Source organism: Benincasa hispida, chromosome 9 (assembly GCF_027475165.1).
Source record: "Benincasa hispida cultivar pf3 chromosome 9, pf3_genome.v1.1, whole genome shotgun sequence".
NCBI classification, from domain to species: Eukaryota; Viridiplantae; Streptophyta; class Magnoliopsida; order Cucurbitales; family Cucurbitaceae; genus Benincasa; species Benincasa hispida.
In genome coordinates, this window is record NC_143486.1 from 33,364,549 (window position 1) to 33,371,918 (window position 7,370).

General features: G+C 33.5%; 1 long non-coding RNA gene across 3 annotated transcripts; it reads right to left on the reverse strand.

Annotated features, from left to right (window-relative positions):
- Positions 1 to 863: 863 nt before the first annotated feature.
- On the reverse strand, positions 864 to 3,104 carry LOC150033754 (uncharacterized). 3 transcript variants are annotated; one of them, XR_016532252.1, is made up of 4 exons: positions 2,939 to 3,095; positions 2,677 to 2,797; positions 1,406 to 1,463; positions 864 to 1,278 (listed from the first exon to the last, which is right to left on the reverse strand). It is a non-coding gene; the product is annotated as an uncharacterized LOC150033754 (long non-coding RNA). The 3 variants fall into 3 exon arrangements; XR_016532250.1 differs by having other exon boundaries at positions 2,677 to 2,827; positions 2,944 to 3,069; XR_016532251.1 differs by having other exon boundaries at positions 1,252 to 1,463; positions 2,677 to 2,827; positions 2,939 to 3,104.
- Between the last annotated feature and the right edge of the window lie 4,266 nt (positions 3,105 to 7,370).

The window sequence follows — 7,370 nt, forward strand, 5'->3', positions numbered from 1 at the left end:
ATCCTATTGAAATAAGGACCTAACTAGTTAATGGTGTTACATCTTGTGGTTACTATTTCACAATCTGGTCTTATGCAAACTCATTGCATAGGATACCCCACTCGCATGTCACCTATGCGTTGGATCATTGCATTTGTATCGAATACAAAGTTGGTCGTTACCAGGATAAGGTACCCAGCTTTATCCCTATACTATAGACCATTTAGGAAGCCTTGGATGTTAGTTTATTGGATTTAGGGTTACTAAGACAAAATAGAAAACTATACAAACAATAACATTTATTGAATTAACATCTATAACTCTTTTTTGATGACGATCAATTAATAACACTTACTATCTACACGCTTTAGGGCATAAAACCCAAAAATCTTTGGATACGATGACAGATTGTCTTTGATGGCAGTTTTAAACTGCCATCAAGTCTTCCGCCATTGTATATCTACGATGACGGTTATTTAAGATGGTAAGTGTGAACTATCATCCTATCATAGACATTTGATGGCGATTTTGTATGATGTCAGTTAGGAACTGACATCATGCCCATGCCATCATACATATTACGATAATGATTAGGTACGATATCAGTTTGTAACCGACATAATATGAGTCATGGATGATAGTTAGGAACTGACATTGATTCTAATCAAAGTTGTTTTGTTTAGATGACATTTAATAGCTATTATTATTGTATTCTACAATGTCATTTTAACACTGACATCATATCTGATAGGACCTGCAACAAATCATTAGAAAAATATGGAACCAAAATCCTACATAAACGATTTTTATAATACTAATAATTCTCTTCCTCCTTTTCGATTAATTTCTCCACATAAATGTTTAGCAAAACAAAGACAAACTCATAGAAAACAGATCTGTTATATCATTTCAATATTGATGATCAAATCATAATTGAATTTCAATAAAGTTACACATCATGTTTTCAAACCTATATAAAACGTATAAGATCTATATAAATTTCACTAAAAAAACATCTCCAACAACTTGACAACCAAACAATACTACACAATATGTTTCAAAACTACACAATGCCTATGATATTCTAACAAAATTTCATAAAACTCTCCGACAACTTGACAACCAGATAAATTGCACAAAATGCGTAAGGATACCAAATGTTCAGAGTAAAAACCAAACAAATATATATTGTGACACTATATACATACAATCCGATCAAGTGTAGTTTGAGATATGCTCTGTCCACTCAACTCGGACCTCAACGAGTTCTTCTTAGGTAAAAGGCTTCTTAGCATTAAACTACATCAAAGCAAATAAATTAAAAAAAATATTGCAATAAATTCATTAATACTAAGTTCGCAATAAATAAAAATTTAAAATAGTGACATAAAAGGGACTTGATAGGAGTATACGGATAATGTAAAACCTCTGTCAAACTTCATCACATAATACCCACATTCCACGTAACCTTTTTGGCGAGCACACTAAAACATAAAATAAATCACATATTTAGAACTACCACCAAATATACAACTAGCATATTCAAATAACATCATATCATAGACAACAAAAAGGCAGTTCATGGCTTCATCAAGTAAACAACCATCTAACATGTTCAAGTCCTAACCTTGCAATTCTCACCACCAATGGAAAAGGAAATTACAAAACATATAATTCTTGTAATTAAAAGTATAACCCTTTTGTCAATCAGTAAAAGGAAAGCTAATTATATTACAAACTTGATTTTATGGTTTTAGTTTCAATTTTGAAGTTAAGCATCTTACTTGAAAACAACAGTCACAATCAGCCTTCATCTTCTTTTAGAGAATCTAAATTCAAAAAGGTTTTCAAAATAAGCACATCATCTTCTTTCGGATTCCAAATTTAGAGAAGAAAATAAAAAATTTGTAGAACAGGTACCGACTACAAAATCAAGAATTTTGATTGAAATCCTCACATCTCTCACTATCTATAGCTATCTAACACCAAGATTTGTGTTCTTTAGTAGATTTAGTAAAAGAAATAAGTCTAAGAAGAAAAATCTCCACCTCCTTTCTATGGTTTGATCCTTCATTTAAAAGAGGAATTATTGTATATTTTTTTCTTTTGGTAAAGAACAACACAATAGCACCTTTTGTGTTCATTATATCATCCAAATCCATCTCAGTAGCTTTTGTTTGTTACATGACCAAATATAGAAAAACATAGAAAACGGTAGTAGTTCAGAAAAGACTTAGAATGTAGGATTATATTTGTTGTTTTCCTTCTCTTGTGATTTGAAAACTCAGAAGGGTCTTTATTTTTATACCAAAACTGAAGCACTTTTGTTTTCGTATATAATGTTCTTTTTCTTATCCTCCACTACTGATAACAACAGTTTCCCATCTTTTAGGAAAAGTAAACTAAAGAAGAAGAAGAAGACAATGAACTCTAGTTATGTGTATAAAATAAAAAACAAAACTTCAACACCAATCTACCATTTTTAGAAGGAAGATTTTGTCAGTATTTCCAATAAGTTGCGAAATACACTGAATTTATTTCCAAATCATGATATTTTCATGCCTAGAATACATCTATTCACATCCATCTAAGAATGAGGAAGCAATTTGATGTAAAAATTAATAAATTAGGCCAAGAATAGAGAATATCTTAGAAACTTGACATAGAACTGATCGAAATTTCAATGTGGAGTCTTACTGAGTCAGAGATGCTAGATTTCAAACGTTCTTTGTCTCACGTTTGACTCAGCCGACGCCCCAGCAGAACATTTAGCCGAACTGATGTAAAGTCGCGAATCCTTCCCGTTGAACCCTTGCCCCTGAGCCGAACACAATCGAACGCCTTAAGCCTCGACACCAAACACAGCCAAAAGCCGAGAGTCGTGAGCCCTTTATTAGGAGGAAGGCCCAACGAAACATTAAGAAAATAAAAGAAGAAGAGGGAAGAAAAGATCAGTCACCTTACCAACCATCCAAAAAGGAATAATTTCTGTTATTAATTGGTTTATGACCCTGCTTTAGGGTTTTGTTGTATATAAATCTCTAAGGCCATCTGAGCCGACTGACAAGGAAAATACAATATAGAAAAATCCTCTGCTAAATATTGGTCTTCCTTTTTCTTGCTCCTCTATTGATTTTCTTATTTTGGTATCAAAGCCTTATGGCTAACCCCTCTTCACTTGAAAACACCATGCACCGGAAATTTCACCTTTCGACCGCTCAATCGACTCCTAAACCAAGATACCTCAATAAAGCTAGGTTGAAACTGTTGGAAGTAGTGAGGGAAGAAGTCATGATCATTAAGCACTCTAATTCACTAATTTTAACATTAAACCAAGCAGGTTCATAAAATAGAAAAAGGGTTTCAACAACATACCTGGAAGACTTTCTTCAATCCACGAACTGGATGTGAACTATCATAAGATCTTCTCTACTATTCTCTAGAAACTTGATTGAGTTGTGGGATTCAAAATAAGCTAGATCAAGGGAATTTTGGACATGAACACACTGGTTTAAATAACACTGTTTGCATGGCCTAAATATCAAATAAAACTTGAGTTTTATACCAAACTCTCATGCAATCAGATTGCACAACAATTAAACAGCTCCTACTTGAGATCTTGAGTGGATTTTGGTGAATTTGTGTGTGAGGTGCTTCAAGTTTTAAGTGGTTTTTCCAACTTTAGAAAATCAATTCTTTTAAAAATGATTTTAAATCAATTATTTGAAATTTCTCTAAAATTCAATTTTAATTTAATTTTCTCTAAAAAATCAATTTTAATTTAATTTTCCAAAAAATTAAATTAAACATTGATTTTCTAATTTTGAATTTTCAAAAAATTCAAAATTTCAATTTTAAATTTAACTGATTTAATTAATTCTACTAATTTAATATCAAATATTAACTTAATTAAATACCAATTCCACTACCATGAATCTCTCTATTCATGAAATTAATATTTAAATCATATCTAAATGTTATTCGATTCTCCAATTTCGTTTAATTTGATAATTAAACGTGTAATTATATCACAGATAATTATTAATTCCCTTAATTTAAATTTGAACGTTTCAAATTAACTCATCACGTTATTCTAAGGTTTATTCCGTTTGTGAGCTAGTAGGGAGACCTATGGACCTACAGATCATGGGCTCCAACAATCCGAGATTAACCGACTAAACTCTTTAACCTAATTAACCATCATTCGTTAACTATCGGGTCACTCCACTAAAGCCCAGTAGTTGCATTCCCCTCACTATAGATATATTGTGTCCACTCGATATAACCATAATTAGTAAGTTAACCCTACACAGGTTGTTCGTAATAATAGCTGGGTCAATAGCTGTTTTACCCCTGAGATTACCTCTTGTTTCTTAAATCCCACTGATTCTCTAATGAACAATTGGTTTGAAATCCAATCATCAAATCGAGTCCCTCTTGAGTCAACAAGAGGGTGGGGTCCCTTGTTCAAAACTCGGAGTCAGCAGTTAAAGAAACAACCTCTCTACTAACCCTAAAGCGGGTAGGAGTGAATTCCATCTTACACCCTATATCCCCAGCTATCTACCCGGTCTTACTCCTGAAATGGGAGACTTTTTGAGTCTGCGCTATTGAGCCGACCCTCATCCATGCAAATATAAGGATAATCCCGAATAAATAGGACTTCGTAGTTAGCTCAGGATCAAGGTTAAGTTACCTAGGTTATCGCTTTAAAATAGTCATCTTAAACAGTAAACAACGTTATAAAGTAGGATTGACTTATTTCTTGGTCTGATCTTACACAAACTTATTGCATAGAACTCCCCCACTTCTCATGTCTCCACATGAACGAATTAGGATCACTTCGTTTGTAGCATTTTACAACGATTGTAATAACTACAAAGTGGACCGCATCCGATAGTATTACCATAATAAGGTACCCAACCTTATTTGTATACTATAGATCGTGTTTTAAGTGATAACCTAAATGGTCTATAGTATATGGATAAGGAGGGATACCTTGTCTTGGTGACACTACGAGTATGGTCGCTTTGTAGGTGTTACAAATGTTGTAAAGTACTACAAATGATCTGATCCTGATCATTCATGTATCAGACATGCGAGCGAGGCTATTCTATGCAAAGGATATAGAATATCGCTCATAAGTACAGTTGGACCAATTTACCGTTTTGCCCCTATGGTTACATCTAACTTCTTAAGTACCACTGATTCCTCTAATGAACAATAGATCATAGTCCTACTATGATTAAACCCCTCTCGGGCCAAGAGAGGGTGTGGCGTCACATTGTTCAAGACCCAGAATCAGCCCTTAAGGGAGTAATTTACCCACTTACCCTTGCTTCAGAGATTGAGTGAATTTCATCTTGTGTAGTTGAGTTCCCAGCTCCCCAATTAGACGAATCCCCAAAATGGTAGGCTTGTTGAGTTGACAATAGCCACTCTCACCCATATTAATCAAAGGACTGCCCTTATAGGCAAGAGTTCCCAACTCACTCAGGATTAAGGTCATGTCACCTATTGTCATTTCAGTGAAATGTAAGTACCAATTATCAACGGCATTATATAAAGAGACTAATCATTTCGTGGTCCAATCTTATCCAAACTCTTTATATAGGATACCCCCGCTCGCATGTCTTCATATGAATGGTCAGAAACAGACCATTTGTAGCACTTGACAACACTTGTAACATCTACAAAGCGGGATGTATCCGTAGTGTTACCAGGATAAAGTATCCCTCATTTATCCTTATACTACAGACCATTTAGGTTATTACTTAAGGCATGATCCACTTGTATGTCTCACATACATGCTTAAGTTACATTAAACAACCACAGATCTTAGTTTATTGAATTTGAGTAAATGCATATAAAATAACATTTATTTTATTAATAAAAATATATACATGATGTTTACAAACTACGAAACCATCGAGAGAATTAGGTTACCAATACTAACAAATATGATTTATATTAATGCCAAAAAAGAAAAAAAAAGAACTATGGTTTATATATTGTATATGATGCAATATTAAAACTATAGGTTATAAATATAATATGATAAGTTAGTTATTATATTTATTTATAATTTATTAATTATATGATAATTAAAATTTCTTTTTCTCAATAACCAACCTTAGTGGGTGGTTATACGGCTTTATGGCAAATGAGTGGAATAAAGATGAAAATTGTTTTTCTAACCATTCGATAAGATGGCTTACATTATTATTGATCGAGTGACTATACGATAGCATCGAGTTTACTAGACGATAGCTTGTGATTCTAAACGATCAAGCATCCAGTCTATACGATAGACTTTCATCTTCTACACGGTAGTTCACTCGCTTACTCTATCGTCTTCCTCCTTCACTCCAATCCTTCCCTCAAACCAAAATAAATCAGAGCCCACAACTCCTGGAATCTCATACCAAGTATACCAAGGCAATCTTGTGGTAGTGTCCAGATCTGTTTGTGGATCAAGTTTATACTTGTTGGTTTTTGAGGGAGAACGAGTTCTTGCTTGTTGCATTCGCGACTGATCGAGGGATATACTTGAAGAAAGTGTTCTTCAAAGGTATTATATCTCTAATCATTGTATTTATTTCAAGAAGCATGTTGTAACTTATGATTTGATGCATAATCTGTTTAGTATGACTAGGAATGTATGAGTTCTTTCACAATGGAGTTTGGGCGATCCACTTCCATTTATAAATCCTCTATATTTAGAGTTCCTACAGATCCACTCTTATGTTTTCACATAAAGTTCAAGTACTCATGTAATAGCCATGGATCTTAAGTTTATTAGATTTATTTCTAAAACGAAATGAGCAATTCATATATTCAATAACTACTTTATTGAATCAATCATAAATAATATCCATATTGATTAATATAATAAGTTTATTGTTTACAAACCACGAGTTTTAGGATATAAAACCCAACAAACTCCCACTTGGACTAAAACTCTAGTAGTGACAAACATATGTAAACATAATGTTGAGCTTTTGAGTTTTTAGAGAGAAATACATAAACTAGGGCATCATATGCCCTCATTAGGTATCATATACGCATGGGTTTTTGTCCCATTTGCCCTACATTTATCCCCTTCGTAGTCCCAGTCCTACTAAGGTGATTCTCGAACACTTTAGTCGAGATGATTGCTATAAACATATCAGTATACAGTGGGCTTCTTAATTGTTAATAAATGGAGAAGGCATCTTATACCCAGAGCCTTTTGCTTCTTGACGCTAATATCAAATATTAGTGGCTCGAGTTTCGACTAAACTTATGTTGTGGGTAGGCTGTCATACAACCCTCCCATTACATCAAGACACTTTTAACTCTTTAAGTAAGATGCACCTAACTTGTCTTAACAACTCTTGTTTTAGGGTCAG